Source organism: Cebus imitator, unplaced genomic scaffold (genome assembly GCF_001604975.1).
Source record: "Cebus imitator isolate Cc_AM_T3 unplaced genomic scaffold, Cebus_imitator-1.0 Scaffold39, whole genome shotgun sequence".
Classification (NCBI taxonomy): domain Eukaryota; kingdom Metazoa; phylum Chordata; class Mammalia; order Primates; family Cebidae; genus Cebus; species Cebus imitator.
The window spans coordinates 12,340,039-12,355,906 of NW_016107354.1; positions in this window are offsets into that span (position 1 = coordinate 12,340,039).

Below are 15,868 nucleotides of genomic sequence, written 5' to 3' on the forward strand. Positions count from 1 at the left end.
GGAAACGGATGAGAGAGGGAAGGGTGCTATCCTGGGGAGCCTGAGGATGAAACTGGCATCTCAGAAGGCAGAGCAGGGAGACAGAGAGAGCCTGTGTCTAGATGGACATCATTTGAGCAGCTAGATCAAGCCACACCTGAAGTTGTTTATGAGTCTGTATCTCCATAGAAAACAAAACTGGGCAATTTGAGGAGGGTTTGATGAATGAACAATTTATAAAAGGTGAGGGCAGGGAGAAGGGGAGACTCCAGGGATAGTGCAGCACCTCTGGGCAGCTAACGAAGGAGTCATTACTATCCTGGAGCCTGCAAAGTGTGAGGAGAGTGAGCAATTGTCAGAGCCTGGAGATGGGGGACTGGGTAGAGAGGGCTGCCCTGTTGGAGCTGTGAGCCTGGGTCACTGACCCTGGTGGCCCTTTCTGGGAGACAGGCAGTAAATGCCTTAGCTGCGCACTCCTCCCTCCTTCCTGTGTCCTGGGGGTGCTCCCCGCTGGCAGCTAGACGGACGGTAGGTGCAGTCCACACAGGTCATCTTTCTGGAACATGGAGCAGGGTGAGCTGGATCCGGATGCACACATGGAAGGTGTCCAGGGCTTAACTCTGGACCTCTCAGTTCCATGACCCAGTAAGCTCCCTTGACCTTTAAGCTGGAGTGAGTGGACCTCCTACTGCTACATAGAGGACTAACTGATATGTGCACCAGGCAGGGTCCCCCCAGTCCCTGCCTTCCCTGCCCTGCCTTTGCTTGTGCTTTGCCCTCAGCCTGGAATCACCTTCCTTTGCCGCTAGAAATCTCCTCTCTGACCAATGCCATCCTTCTTCTTAAAGTCCTGATCCCACAGCTAAAGCGAAAAAGGCAGCAGAGAACAATTAAAATACGTTGAGTAACCTGGGCTCAACTCCTCGTTTCACGACTTAACTTGTGAATCCTTGGGCAAGTTACCTACGCTTTCTGAGCCTTGGTTTCCTCCTTCGTCCCCTGCCAGATTTCACCCCTTGTCCCCCATGACCTTGACCCTCTGCTTAGCTAGGTGTCTGGGAGAAACTCTGACCTACCTCTGCCTCTAGCCAGCTGTGTGTCCTTGGGCAGGTCTCTCACCCTCTCTGGGTCTCAGCTTCCCCATTGTAAATCAACGCTTTGATTGAATTCTCTGACTCGTGATTGCTCAGGCTTCCTCCCACCCTGAGGAGGAGAGGCTACCCCTGGAGCAGCTTGGCAGCATTGGAAAGCCTGGCACGTCCACTGTGTGTGTTTAATTACTTTGGCAACTGTTTACTGCCTCCTCAATTTTCTGAGCAAACGGCCCCATTATTTGGAGTGATTTACTGGCACTAGCTTTGCCTGTGAGGAGTGGAAGCTCTAGACGTGCCCCCGCCTCAACCCCCACATGCTGGATGTGCTCACACAGCCGGGCCTTCTGAGAGGGATGAGGGATGCTGGGGCAGGGTGCCAGCCTTCCCAGGTGTCTTGGTTCCTGGGCCCCGCATCCCGCCCCCCATCTCTGCAGGGTCTGAGGCTCTGCCGCCTGCTGGTTAGAGCACAGACTCCATGACACAATGGGGCATGGGTTCAGGCCCCAGCTCTGTGACCTCAGGCAAGCTCCCTCTGCTCCATGAGCCTCAGTTGTCTCATCTGAGCAATGGGAATTGCAACTTTCCCAGTTCCCCTTCTCTTCAAGGCACCTGCTCCCCAACCCCTTCCACGCGGCAATAGTGGGGGCTCTCCAGGGTCTTCCTTGACCTCGTTCCCTCTCCTGCTCACTATTATTTAGTTTAAATTTGGTGCCTGGCTAATGAAGGGCTGATCCTGGTCCCCTATCTTGCGGACCCCTGAGAGCTGAGTAAGACTGAGATGAACCCCCACTCCGCATGCTGCTGGTGGCAGATTCCTGCCATGGTCTGAATGTTTGTGGTCCCCAAAATTCCTATGTGAACTATAATCTCCAGTGCAGTAGTATTAAGAGCTGGGGCCTTCGGCAGTGATTAGGCGAGCCCTTGTGGCTATGATTAGTGCCTTTATATAAAAGAGGCTTGAGGGAGTATTTGTCCCTTCTGCCTTGTGAGGATGCAGAAGGAGGTGGCATCTCTGAGGAAGGGACCCTCACCAGACAATGAATCTGCCAGAGCCTTGATCTTGGACTTTCCAGCCTCTAGAACTGTGATGAACACTCCTTTGTCATTCACAAATTACCCAGTCTAAGGAATTTTGCTGCAGTGGCCCAAATAGACTAAGACAACCCCCAATAGGCCTCTGCCTCCAGGTGGGGCTGCGCTGGAGGGGTCTGCCTCACCTCACCCTGGCAGCTACCCAGCAGAGCCTGAGGCGGCCCTTGCTTAATGTGTCCTAACCCCAGGCCACTCCCCAGCTCAGCTTTTTGCTTTTTCCTTTCTCCCTCCCTCCTCCCTCCTGTGTTACCCCTGGGCTGCGCCCACCCTCCAGATGTCCTTGCATTCGGCACTTCCGTTCCAGTCCCACCATCCATTCAGCGTGACAGCCCAACCCTGCCCCAGGCCCACTTGCCAGCCACACCTCACCAGGTGCTCAGCAGGGTCCTGATCATCACGTAGGAGGGCCCACCCATCACAGAAGGCTCTGGGGCAGGGACCCGAAAGCAGACTGTAGACATAACACCAGGGAGAGAAGTATCTGACCCCGCTCCCTGACACTGGGGTCAGGACTGTCCAGGCAGCCGCAGGACCGTGGAGACGGGCAGCAGAGATCATGCTCCTGTCTTCTGCATGAGGCCAGCCCAGATTGCCACTCCCTCGTGTAGGTTTTCAGGGTTGTCCCCGAACCCCTCTCTCTGCACGAACACACACCCTGCTCCCACAGGCTTGCCGGGTGCTTCCTTAGTGTGGTAGATTTTAGTGCATGGCCACAAGATCCCCCACCCTGGTGTGCATGCCCTTTGAAGCCGGACTTGGTTGCTTGTCTTATCAAGAGATGGAGTCTGCTTCCCCTTACCTTGAATCTGGGCAGGTCCATGGCTTGCTTTTGCTGTAGAACTCAGGGGAAGAGATTTTATGTGACTTCTAGGAGATGGCCTCAGGGGCCTGGCCGCCTCTGTTTCTGCCCTCTTGGAATGCTGCCCTGAGACCACCACTTAAGGAAGCTGGCCTGGCCTGCTGGAGATGAGTGGGCGCATGGATTGCTGAGGCTTCCTGGCCAACAGCCAGCCGCTGTCCATGTGAGAGAGGTCTGACTGGGCTTTCCAGGCCAGAGGGAACGCAGCACAGGAGGATGTCCAGGTGAGACCAGCAGGGACCTGCTTGGCCAACCACAGCATTGTAAGAAACAGTGCATTGCTGTTTGTAGGAACTAGAAAAGTTCCTCTTCAGACTTTCCTGTCTTGTTAAAGAATAAACCATTCTTGCTTTTTGCTAATAACTCTCTGTTAAGCCCTATTCTGTGTAGCTGTTAAACATGCTTATAGGCACAGAGTGCATTCTATGTCCTGGTACTTTCACTGAAATATCTGTGCCGAACGTGCTCACAGGCGTGTCCCAGCTCGAAGCCTATGCCTCTTCCTTATTGGGACTTCTCCGTTGCTTTCACCTGTTTTAACAAATTTTCAGTTATTAGCCAATCAAGTTTTAGTTTAGATTGCAGTCCGGCTCCAACCAACGGAGATCAAACACAGCGGTAAGAACAATCCCAAATGCGTAAGAAATAAATATGTCTGCTTTTCCTTTGTTCACTGTACTCTCATGGCAAACTGGCTGGCAAAAGTACTCTTCCTGGAGGAAGTAAAAATTGCTTTACCGAGAGATCCTTTGTCTCAGTGCTAATTTTTCTTTGCAGCACCGAGCATCTGTTTCCAACACTTGTTTTTCAGTTTCTAAGTTTTGGGGTGATTTGCGTTGCACAGTAAAGGGTAACGGAAGCACTCAGGATTCATAAGCTTTCTAAAGATAAGAAAACAGCCTTCCTGAGAATTTCAAGATGGAGGCGCAGAGTCAAAGCACTTTGGATGGTGTTTTGGTTGGTTGGATAGCGTCCTTTGGTTGGTATTCTGGTGGCCCATTAGCGGTAGGAAATAACAGCTGGAGTCTATGGGTCAGGAATTTGGAAAAGCACAGTGGGGATGGCTTGATCTCCACTCCACAATGTCTGGGGCCTTAGCTGGAATTCAAATCTGGCCTTTCCAGATTTGGATGGCAGGGAATGACCTGAACAGCTGGATGTTGAAAGCACGCAGATAATTCCTCATTCATGTGTCTGATGGCTGAGCCGGGATGGGTTTGAAGGTTGCACTTGGCTGAGGATGTCAACCAGAGTTCTATCTGTAGCCTTTCCACGTAGCTTGGCCTTCCTCACTGCATGGCAGCCGTAGGGGTAGTCGGACTTCTCACATGGCAGCTTTTGGGAACTCACCCTGTAAGTGGTACAGCTTCCATCACACACCGGTGGTCAAAGCAGTCACAACCCTCAGACATTCCAGGAGAAAGGGCATAGACTCTACCTCCCTAGGGGAGGAGAAACCAAAGCATTTGTGACAGTATTTTAATGTTGCCACTGTTTGTAGTGGACAATGCTGCAGAAAACTGGTCAAAGGTCACCCTCAATTCTAGGTGACATATCTAAGTCTGACCTGTCCCCGGTCAATCACTCAGCAAAGGCACATGACCTGTTCTCTTCTGTTCTGGAACCCAAGAAGGCAGGAGGCTGACGCTGTGCAATGCTTGCAGAGATAGTCACCTCCTTTCTGTGAACCCAGGACTGTCCATTCTCCGCCTGCACATAAAAGTTTTCTCCTCTTTATGAACAAGAGGAGCTTATGAGGATCACACTAGTTGGTCTGATTCAGAGCCAGCTTATCCTAAGGAAATCCTGGGTTCATGAGTCTACATTTGATGCAGTGAGAAAGCCTTATCTCCTAGGCTGAAGGTCGGGCTGGGCAGCCTGACACACAGAGGGAGCCAGGTGGGACCCTCACTGTCTCTGAGCTGATCTTTTTCCCTTTGATAGAGATGATCTCTGCCCAGGGGGAACAGGCTTCTAAGTAGGAGGAGAGGGCGGTGCTCCACAGAGCCTGTCCAGCTGAGGTTTCCCATCCACCTGCTCTCTGTATTCCTGGCTAGCCTGGCCCAGAAAAATCCCCATCATTCCCCACAACCCTATAGAGAAGCCGGATTTAAAGAGTTGCAGACTCAGGAGGTAGCCCCATCCTGGCCCAGAAAAAGTCTGTGGTTTAAGAGATTTTATGTTAGGGTGGCTTTAACAACTGAGTTTCCAATTGATTTCTAGAGGAAAGTGAGGATGGATTTACAGTTCCTAAAATAGATTTGCAGCCTTGACGTGAATCTGTACGAGGAAGCAGTGGGCAGGAAGTTATTGATGTGACCTCTGACCCTGGAGAGGGAAGATAATGAGGGGTATATGATAAACCCATCTTCTTGGGGTTTATCGCTAGGCCCTTAGAGATAAGACTTGGTGCAGACAAGTAGCTCTCCTAGTGCCACAGGGAGGAGGAGTGTGAGGCATGAACTCCAGGAAGTGAGCTTCACCTGCTGTCTCCTGCCCGGGCTCTCAGAAGACTGGCTCTGCCCTAAGCCCTCCGGCTTTGCAAAGGGTTGAAGTCTGTGCAAAGTTCCAGGCAACTGCACAACTTGGGCGATCTCTGGAGACCTGGAGGCTGGTTGCCCCACCTGCCCTCCTGCGGGCCCCAGCTGGCCCCTCTGTCCCTGCAGTGCCCTCATCGCAGTGGGGTCATCCAGCCCCCTGTGGGCCTCGGGAACAAGGCAGGGAGGAGGGAGCCACCTTCGCTGTGGGTTCGGGAACTGACAGCCCTGGGTTAGAGTTCTGCAGGATTCTTCCACTCACTGGCTGTGGGACCTTGGGGAGCTCCATGCCCAGCCTGGCCTCAGTCTCCTCGCCTGTGCAATGGGTGCGGTGAGGAGATTTCCCTCTGAGGATGCGGCGGGATTCAATGAGATGAGCATGTGCTGGGAGCCGCACAGCACTTGGCTCGGGCGGGTGGGACATGGGGCCTGGACAAAGACAGATCCGAGTTAGAGCCGATTCTGACAGCCGCTACCTGTGTGATCTTGGACACGCGCCTCAGCCTCCCAAGCCTCAGTTTGCCCCTCTGTGCAGTGGGAATAGAGTGGTTGTTGTGACAAAAGGGAAAAGGAAGGCCAGGTGCTCAGCGCCATGATGGGTGTGTGGTCAGTCGTCATTGGACGCTTTTGCTACCCCCTTCTCCTGGGCACTGCCTGGGCAGCAGATGCCAGCCTGGCCCTGAGCCCCTGTGGACAAGAGTGAGGGACTCTGGGTTTCTGCCCACGTCTGTGCTGATACAGCTGGGATGATAAAGCAGCTTCCGGGACTGCACAGTGGACAGCGGGTCAAAGCACCAACATCTGAATCCTGGTCCAGCAACATCAGCGGCTGCGAGGACTCAAGGAGGCCACTTTCCCTCTCTGAGCCTCAGTTTTCTCATCTGTAAAATGGAGAGGATGATGAAGATCCCAGACATGACACACCTTGGATGCTTTCTCACTGCAACCCTATGACAGCCATGCGAGGCAGGCATTCTGGTGGTCCCATTTCACAGGTGGGAAAACTGAGGCTTAAACAGGGGAAATTCCTTGCTCGAGGTCAGCTAGGACATGGTGGAGGTGGGACGTGAACCCAGGGATTCTGGCCCCAGGTGCACACTCTTGCCTGCTCCTTGGGGTTGCTCTGAGGCTCCCCTAAGATTAAGGCTGAGGATGAGCTTTGCAAACTCCGAAGCACTGCAGAAAGACCAGATGCAGTCCCTTCCACAGGGGACGCAATTCCAACCTGACAGGTGTGGCTGGGCTCTGTAGACCGTGAAGTGCTGTGATAACTGTGACCAACATTTCTTGAGCCTCACCTAAATGCCGGGCGTTATGGTCACACTTTACTTTCAGCATTTTGTTAAATCTGCTGTGAGGTGGGAATTGTGAGTCCACCTCACAGATGAAGAAACTGAGGCTCAGATGGTAAAGCCCTTTGACCAGGGTCATGCAGCAAACTGGAATATCAGCACAGGTCTTTCTGACTCCAGATTCCAAATTCTTACCTGCAGAAACATTATTCTGTCCCTGTCCATGTTACTACTAAACATTAACACGTGGTTCAGGAAGTTCTGCTGTGCCCACTTGCCCTTGAGGTGAAGATGGGCTGAGGTCAGAGCTGGGTGACTGTGGGGCCTGGTGTAATCAGGGTGGACTTCCTGGAAGGGGTGAATTACAAGCTGAGGGTGGAGGGATGCACAGGGCTGATTGGCTTCTGAGACAGAGAAGGTATTAGGAGTCTGAACTCTGACTCTGTGAGGAGCAAGGGTGTGGCCAGTTTTCGGGTCCAACCCAGGGCTCATTTCGGGGTACAGGTGGCGTCTTCCAGAGTCACTCATGTGGCTAGAAAATGTCCAGACCTGGCTGCAGGCTCTGATGTCCCCCGTTATCTTTCGTTGTCAGAGTAGCTGGTTTCTTCCGCTTGTTAAGAAGTTGCATATTTTCTCATATTTCAGTGTCATGGTTTTATCAATTTGGTGTTTCAGACCCCATAATCAGGAGGTGATTTGTGGCTTTCTCCTCTGCCGTTTACTCAGTTCTATTGACTTGTCCTTCCTCATTATTTAGCAAGTAATTCTTTCCATGAGCTCCCATTGATTTCTGGATTGAAATATTTCTTGATGCACTTTTACATGAGAGTCCTGTCTCAAGTGCACTAGCATCAGGTTAGAGCATTGCATTCTGAGCCTCTTTCATTGTAAAAACAGTATCGGTTCCCACTGGGAGACTGGTGTACTTTTCTTCCGGTCCTCATTGGAGCCGTTTGTGGACCATCCATCTGGGATCCTAACCGTGATGACAATGTACTCTTCTCCCGGGGTCCTCACAGGGGACACATGTGCCCCTCTTCCTGGGATGCCTGTTTCCCTCCTCCTGGTCCTCACTGGGGATGTCTGTGCCCCCTCCTCCTGGGGCCATCACTGAGGACATTTCAGCTGTCATGTAAGGACATTGCGCCCATGGCCAGGCAGGTGGCAGCTGCTCCGTAAACACCGGCTCCACGCTGTCCTCGAGGTGTTAGTGCAGGTGCATCATGCAGGGCCGGTCAGTATTGCCCTACACGGAGTCTCCCCACTTCCCTCCTGCAGTGTCATTGTCAGTAAGCATTCACTGAGCACCAACGGTATGCCAGGCCCTGTGCTTAGCCCTGGGCTCCCAGAAGGTTCTTCTGAATGACGATTGGTCACGTTCCTTTCCTCCTGACCCTTCAGTGGCTTCTCCTTCCCTCCAGGATCAAGTGCAGACCCCCACTGCCACCCTCAGGCCTGTGTGGGCCAGCCTTCGCCCTCCCTCCTCTCCCTGCTGTCTCTCCCGTGGACACCCGAGCCCTTTCCTGCCACGGGGACTTTGCCCACGCAGTTCCCTCCGCCTGCAATGCCTTTTCCTGCTTTCCTCCACGTGGCCGGTCTCTTTGATCCTTATCAGCTTAGATGTGACCTCTCCCCCACCACCCCGCTGACTCGGTTCCCCTCACTCCAACTTCTTGGTGTTCCTCTGGTTTCTCTCGGCACCTTCTGTGATTCTTTCCTTGGGGCTTTACTGGGATCGACTGCTGCTCTCACTAGTCCATGAGCTCCAGGCGGGCAGGGGCCTATGGTCCTGTTCCTGCGTGTGTCCAGGGCCCAGCACATGCCTGGCACAGGGTCGGTGCCCGGCTCTGTTCCTTGTTGAGTGGCTGAGGAAACGCAGAGGGATGGGGCACCCAGTGCTTTCTGGGGCAGCTGCATGTTGTCATGGAATGCACCTGTCTGGCCCCAGGTCTGGGTGAGTCGGAGGCTAGAGGTGGGGCCTGGGAGCCCCCCTGAGGCTCCTGTGACTGGTGACATCGAGGGACCCATCCCCCAAAGACCAGCCTCCATGGAGGTCCAGGGGCTGGACAGTCAGCCTCCCGCCCCCTCGCTCCTCACAGTGGTGCCCACCTTCTCAGGTGACCCGGCTCCGTGCAGGGCATCGGCTGGGCCTGGGCTGTGCTGCAGTGACCAACGGCCCCATGCCCTCAGCACAGGAGCAGACTCCCTGCCTCTGCCTGGCAGGTTCAGGGCAGGGCTCGGGGCTCTGCTCACTGCAGTCTCTCACCTCTCACCTGGATGGGGCTTCTGTGGTCACGCAGCAAAAGGAAGAAGGCATCAACCCTGTCCTGGTCCTTTATTCCCCCTCCTAGTGGTGACACATGCCACCACCTCTCACAGCGCAGCAGCCAGAACCAGTCACATGGCCACATCTGCCTTCAGAGGGGGTGGGAGGGGTGACCCTGCCATGTGTCAGGAATGAGGGAGCTGCTGATGTCGGGTGCAGCACTCAGGATGCCCACCTTTGTCCCCGGCTGGGCTGAGAGCCATCGAGGGCAGTGTCCCCCATGTTTGCAGCCCCATTGTGCCTGTTTGGGGCTGAGTGCAGATAGGAGAAAGCAAATGCCCCATGCAGGACAAATGGACAAGGGCTGCCCCTGCCCTGTGCCAGGGGCTGTGGGCACATGGGTGACAACACAGCCCCGGTGGGGGAGTGAGACATGCAGGAGTCACCAGCCAGTGCCCTGAGGGCCAAGCTTTGTCCTTGTCTTCCTGCCCGGGGCAGTGAGTGTGGGTAGCCATGCCCTCCTTGGGTGAGGCTCCCCAGGGCCAGCCCCTCCTGGAGCCTCATTCACCCTCAGCTGCCCACACTGTTGCTCCAGGTGAGACTGAGCTGTGTCCCTCTCCCGAGTCTTCCCTGTCCCCACTCTTGCCTCTGAGCCTTTGCCTCTGCTGTTCCCTCTGCCCGTGCACAGCAGGGCCTGGGAGGACTGGGGAGCCAGGCCCCCTCGCTCTGAAACCTGACCCGGTCAGTGACCGGATGATGAGCAGTTCCTAATCTCTCTGTGCCTCAGTCTCCTCATCTGTAAACTGGGGGGAGTGGTAGTGTCTGCCTCACTCTCACAGGGGCTACTGTGAGGATTTAATACAAGTAAACACTTAGAACACAGCCCAGCAAGTGGTAGGTGACAGCAGCAAGCGACGGTCAGTCCCTACCCTCCAGGTCAGCCTAACATCTCACCCTCAAGGCCGGGCATAAATGCCCCTCTCCGGACGGTGTCTGGTATCTCTGCATCCCCAGTGCCTGGCACATGGAGGCTCCAGCTGCCCCCAGAGGCCACTCACTGAGCCTGACACCCCTTTCCAGGGATTTTCCTCCCAGCCGGCACTGTGGGAAACCAGATGCCCGAGGTGAGTGGGCGCCCAGCCCCACTGCCCGCATGGCCCTTTGGGGGCATCTGGAGAAGCCTGGGACTCTCCCTCCGCTGTGGTGGGGGGTGCAGCTTATCACACCGGCTTCTGTCACACGTTTGGGTCATTTCTTCTCCCGTGGTTGGCACAGCATGAGTGTCTGGCACAGCTATTTTGGGCAATGCCAGACACATTTTGACACGGCCTAGGAAATAGACCCTTAGGTTTCCAGCAGTGCCAGGGAACTCAGCGGTGTTTGAGACAGACACCCTGGCTGCGTCTCCGGGAGGGCTCAGCCCATGCTAAGCCGGGAGGGGCGGGGACATGGGCGTTGCTGGGCATGTGACTGGGCAATGAGACATGGGGCTTGTGCATTTTGACACGATGCTGTGTCTAATTGTCTGCCTCAGGTCTCTGGCTTTGCAAATGACAGTAGGGCACCTTTAACTACTTCAGGCGCTTAACCTCTTTGGACCTCAGCTAAGAGCTTTGGAGCCTAAACATAAATGTAAATCTGCTCAGCGGCCCATGAGCTGAAGGGATGATCGCTGGTGCCCGTCCTGTTGTGGAACAGGTGCAGAGCTGGGCTTGGGGACACAGGCGTGGGCAGGACAAAGCCCCTATCTTTAAGGAACTCACAGTCTGGTGTGGACCGGGGATGACAGAGGAGAGAGGGGGCCCCTGACCAAACCTGGCCAGTCAGGAAAGGCTTTCTAGAATTCAGGGCCTCAGCGTACTGCTGCACAGGCTGTGCACTGCACAACTCATACATGGACATGCCTCGAAGGGCACCCCTAGAATGTGCAGGCAGGAGCCCTTCCAGAGCTCCTGCTACAGCTGTTTTGAAGGATAAAGAACTGCTGCAGAGTCGTAACACCCATCACCACCACCACCACTTACCGACGACTTCTGCCGTGCTGGGCACTGCCTGTGCCATCTGACTTCATCCTGAGGCAGATTTCCCATTACACAATGAGGACGCTGGAGTCAGAGAGGTCGAACAATTTGTCTGAGTCTACGTAGCAGGGAGCTGCAGAATTTGAACCTCGGCTGGTTGGGGCAGAGACTCCTGCGGAGCAGGTGAAATCTGATACATACACATGGTACACCCATGCTGTGGTGTGGTTTTGGTGTATGTTGTGTTGTGTGTAGTATGCTGTGATATGACATGTTGTGTGTGGTGTATGTTGTGTTGTGTATGGTATGCTGTTGGTATGGTATGTGGTGTGTGTATGGTGTGTGTTGTGTGGTGTGTGATATGCTGTGGTACGGTGTGTTGCGTTTGCATGGTATGTGGTATAATATGTTGTGTGTGCATGGTATGTGGTGTGATGTGTTGTGTATGTTGTGTCGTGGTGTGGGATATGCTGTGGCATGATGTGTTGTGTGTCTATGGTGTGGGGTGTGTTGTGTGGTGTGGTATACTGCAGCATGTGATACGCTGTGGTAAGTCATGTTGTGCGTGCATGGTATGTGTTGTGTTGTGTGTGGTGTGTGTGATATGCTGTGGTGTGTGATATGCTATGGCATGGTGTGGCCTGTTGTGTGTGTGTGGTGTGGTGTGTGGTATGTTGTGTGGTGTGTGCTATGGTGTGTCATGGTGTGGCATGTTGTGTGTGTGTGTGCTGTGGTGTGGCGTGGTATGTGCTGTGGTGCATGCTGTGGTGTGGCCTGTTGTGTGCGTTGTGTAGTGTGTACTGTGACATGGTGTGGCTTATTGTATGTGTTTGTGTGCTGTGTGGTGTGGTATGTGCTGTGGTGTGTGCTATGGTGTGGCCTGCTGTGTGTGTGTGTTGTGTTGTGTTGTGTGGTGTGTGCTATGATGTGGTGTGATGTGTTGTGTGCTGTGGTGTGGTGTGTTGTGTGGTGTGTGGTGTGGTATGGTGTGGTCTGTTTTGTGTGTGTGTGTGCTATGGTACGTGCTATGGTGTGACGTGTGCTGTGGTGTGGCATGGTGTGGCCTGTTGTGTGTGTGTTGTGTTGTGTAGTGTGTGCTATGGTGTGGTGTGGTGTGTGCTGTGGTGTGGGGTGGTGTGGCCTGTTGTGTGTGTGTTGTGTTGTGTAGTGTGTGCTATGGTGTGGTGTGGTGTGTGCTGTGGTGTGGTGTGGTGTGGCCTGTTGTGTGTGTGTTGTGTTGTGTAGTGTGTGCTATGGTGTGGTGTGGTGTGTGCTGTGGTGTGGCGTGGTGTGGCCTGTTGTGTGTGTGTTGTGTTGTGTAGCGTGTGCTATGGTGTGGTGTGGTGTGTGCTGTGGTGTGGTGTGGTGTGTGCTGTGGTGTGGCGTGGTGTGGCCTGTTGTGTGTGTGTGCTGTGGTGTGTGATATGTAGTGGTGTGGTGTGGCCTGTTTTGTGTGTGTGTGTGTGGGTGTGTGTGTTTCTTTCACACAGTTGCTGGGTGCTGGGCAGTGGCTCTCCTCCCAGCGGCTCTGCCTGCTGTGCCCTCCGTGGTTTTGGGTTGGCCTCCAGGGTGGGCCCAAACAGTGGTCAGGGATCTGGAGGCTCCAGGAGCCGCTTGTTGGAGACCCTGTCTCTGGGAACAGGAGACGCTGCCCTGGGGAACCGGGTGCCTTCCCCAGCCAATGGTGCTGCTGTGAGAGGGATTTCCAGGGCCTTCCCTGAGGGTACTAGGTGGGATGGGGGGGGTGTTATCAGGAGATTCTGGAAAGAGGGAGTGCATCCTGATCATCCCGCACCCTTGCCGTGGGTTCACTGGAGCCCTGCTGGGCGTACAGCACCTGGGAGTGCCTGTGGGGTTTCTGTGGCCAAGTTTGCCCAAAACCAATTCCTGGCCTGGGAGGGTTTTGGGCACAGGCTTTCCCCAGGGCAAGTCAGGGGCAGCTCCAGGAGGCCAGCGGAGCCTCCTGCCTCTGGCCCCGGTCTCTCCCTGATGCCAGGTGATCAGGGCAGCAGGGCTGGTGGGCAGCGTGGGCTGGGGGGCACAGCTGCAGGCACCCGGCGTCAGTGCTGGGAGGGCCTTGGTGCCACATGGCCTCTGGAGCCTGCCTTTTGTTTCTCTGTTAGAGATTCCAGTTTCAGGAGCACTTTTTGTCTGTTTTAATTCTCTTGTCTTTCATTCAGTTTTCTCTTTGGGTAATCTGAGCTTTGCTGGCAGCTGAGTACGATGTGTACATTAAAATGAAATGCAGCACGTATAATTGAACAGGTTTCTTTCGTGTCTGAGCAGTGGATTAATCTCTCCGGAACATCCCTATTTCCTCCTTGCTCCTTCCTCTTTTTGTCTGAGGTTTTCCTTCCCTCCCCAGAACCTCAGGGATTTGAATTGCTCCCTGGCTCCTGCTCATCAGAGATATACACATGACCCTAACTGTGTAACCTGTGTCCCTGTGATGGATAAACCACGTTCCCAGGGCTGAGGGGAGGGAACCACCAGTATCCTAGTGGGCCTGAGAGGGGTCGCCACTGATGATGGGGAGGGTGGGGATTCTCAACTGGGATTGGGAGGGGTTTCCCTGGGCGCAGAGATCCTCCCGGGCACACGCTCCTGGTGGGTCCTTCTGTTGCTCTAGAGCTGAGGCTGCAGCTCTGTGATCCTGACTTGCAGCCAAAACAGCTATTGGGGTCCTCAGTGAGCAGTGTATCGGCAGTGACGTCTTGGACACAGCTGTGAGCTCCGGGCTGAGAGAGTGCACTTAGATCTTTTGGAGGGCAAGGAGCTAACTGTTCAAGTACAAAAATCTTAGCTGGGGAGGCATTTAAATGGATCTTGGTGCAGCAAATACAAACCTGGCTTGTAAATCACCCATTGAAAGGGCCTGGAGATGCCATGGTGGACAGGCTGGTGCAAGACCTGTGGCCTCATTTGACACGCCCCCTGCCAGGATGATGCTTAAAGCGTGTATGTCATAGGGGATGTTGGTCCAGGCAGCCAGGATGAGAGTGAGGAGTCAATGTCTGCCCCCAAATTCACCCTCTGGTGCAGAGATAGGTGTGGGGGTAGGGGGAATGGGCTGCTGGCCCCGGGAAGCTCTGCCCAGGAAGAGATGTCAGCCTAGAGCCCGTTGTGTCCAGCGACCTCCATTCAGCTTCCCCCAGTAACTCCAAGGATGGGGGCAATGGAGGGAGGGTCTGGGCAGCGGCCACGTTCACCCCAGCCCCTGCCTGCCTGCCTGCTGACTCCACCACACCAGGACTTTCCCAGACACCACAAATGAGGGATGCCAGTGGAATGAGAATGGCTTTTCAGTTTTGCCCAAAACCTAACTTTAGATGAAACGCAATTATGTCAAGTGGTTAACAGAGTTCTCATGGCTGGATGTGTTACATTCCTTGATCTTGTCTGCTCACAAAATGAATTCTGCCAAAACCCATGAAGCCAACTGTCAGAGTGAAGCATTTTTGGGGAACGGATCTCTCACTCTGATGGCAAAATTCATTTGAAATGATCCTTTAATCCAGTCTCCCTGTGAGACCCGGAGCTGAAATTTTAAAGCCTTTTCACCCTGAAAGGTTTTTCCCCACTTCTCCCGACCGCACCTCTTCTGGTGCCCTGTCCTCCATCTCTTAAATAACAGCCAAGAACTTGAGCTGGTATAATGACGACCATTCGGTTTCTCACGCCAACATTTTAGGGAGGAAGTGATGGTGCACAAAGCCTTGTCATTTAATGTGGGTTTGAGGGAGGGAAGGGGGTGCTCATTGTCGATGCCAGCAAGAATAGAAGAAGGGGCACGAAGGGGTATCTTGGATGTTACAGGCCTGAGTTTTGTGTGAGCAGGAGGGAAGTCCAGGAGGATGACAGCACTGTTATCCCTGCTGAGGGTGTGGGGACTGCATTTGGGCTCAGCACTTTACAGTTTACAAAGCGCTTCTGTGTTCCTTATGCTCGTCCATCACTTTATTCAATCACGTATTTGCTCATCATTTATTCATGCTACCCAACAAGTGGAATTGGGTTCACTATGCACTAAGCCCTGCCTTAGCTCCTGGAGCAGAGCAGGTACAGAGATTAGCAAGATACAACTTCTACTTTCTGAAAGTTCAAGGATTGTTGAGGGAGACCCACTGGCAGAAAAAGATAATAGCTGTGTGCTTTATGTGGAGTGCTGTGGTTTAGACGTTTTGAGCAGCAAGTCATAAAAAACTCAACAGTGGCTCAAACAGTTGGAACATGGAATGCGCTCCTGTACCCAGATGTTGGGAGGGAGGTGGTCCAGCTTCGTCAGATGCTCAGGGACGTCAGAGACTCAGGCACATTCTCTCTTCCATCCTTACCATCCTTGGCTATATTGGCTTTTTGTTCTTAGCTTGTTGCCTCATGGTTGCAAGATGGCTGCTGCAGCGCCAAACATCATGTCTCACGCTACAGCCTTCAAGTTGAGAAGCTTGCAGGGTGAGGCAGAAAAGATATTTCCCAGAAGCACTCCCTCCACCAACAGATTTCCTCTCATACCTCAATGGCCAGGTCTGGGTCATGTAGTCACCCCTAAAACAATCTCTGGAGAAGGGGGTTGGGGTACCTGGCTCAGCTTCAACCCAGGGCTGGAGGGCCCCCAGGCTCGAGCCTGTGGCTGCAGAACAAACCCAGGATTCTGTGAGTGAAGGAGGAGTGGTGGGGTCGCTAGGGGCAACCCCACTTGTCCCCCACCTTCTTGTCAGAATTTGCTGA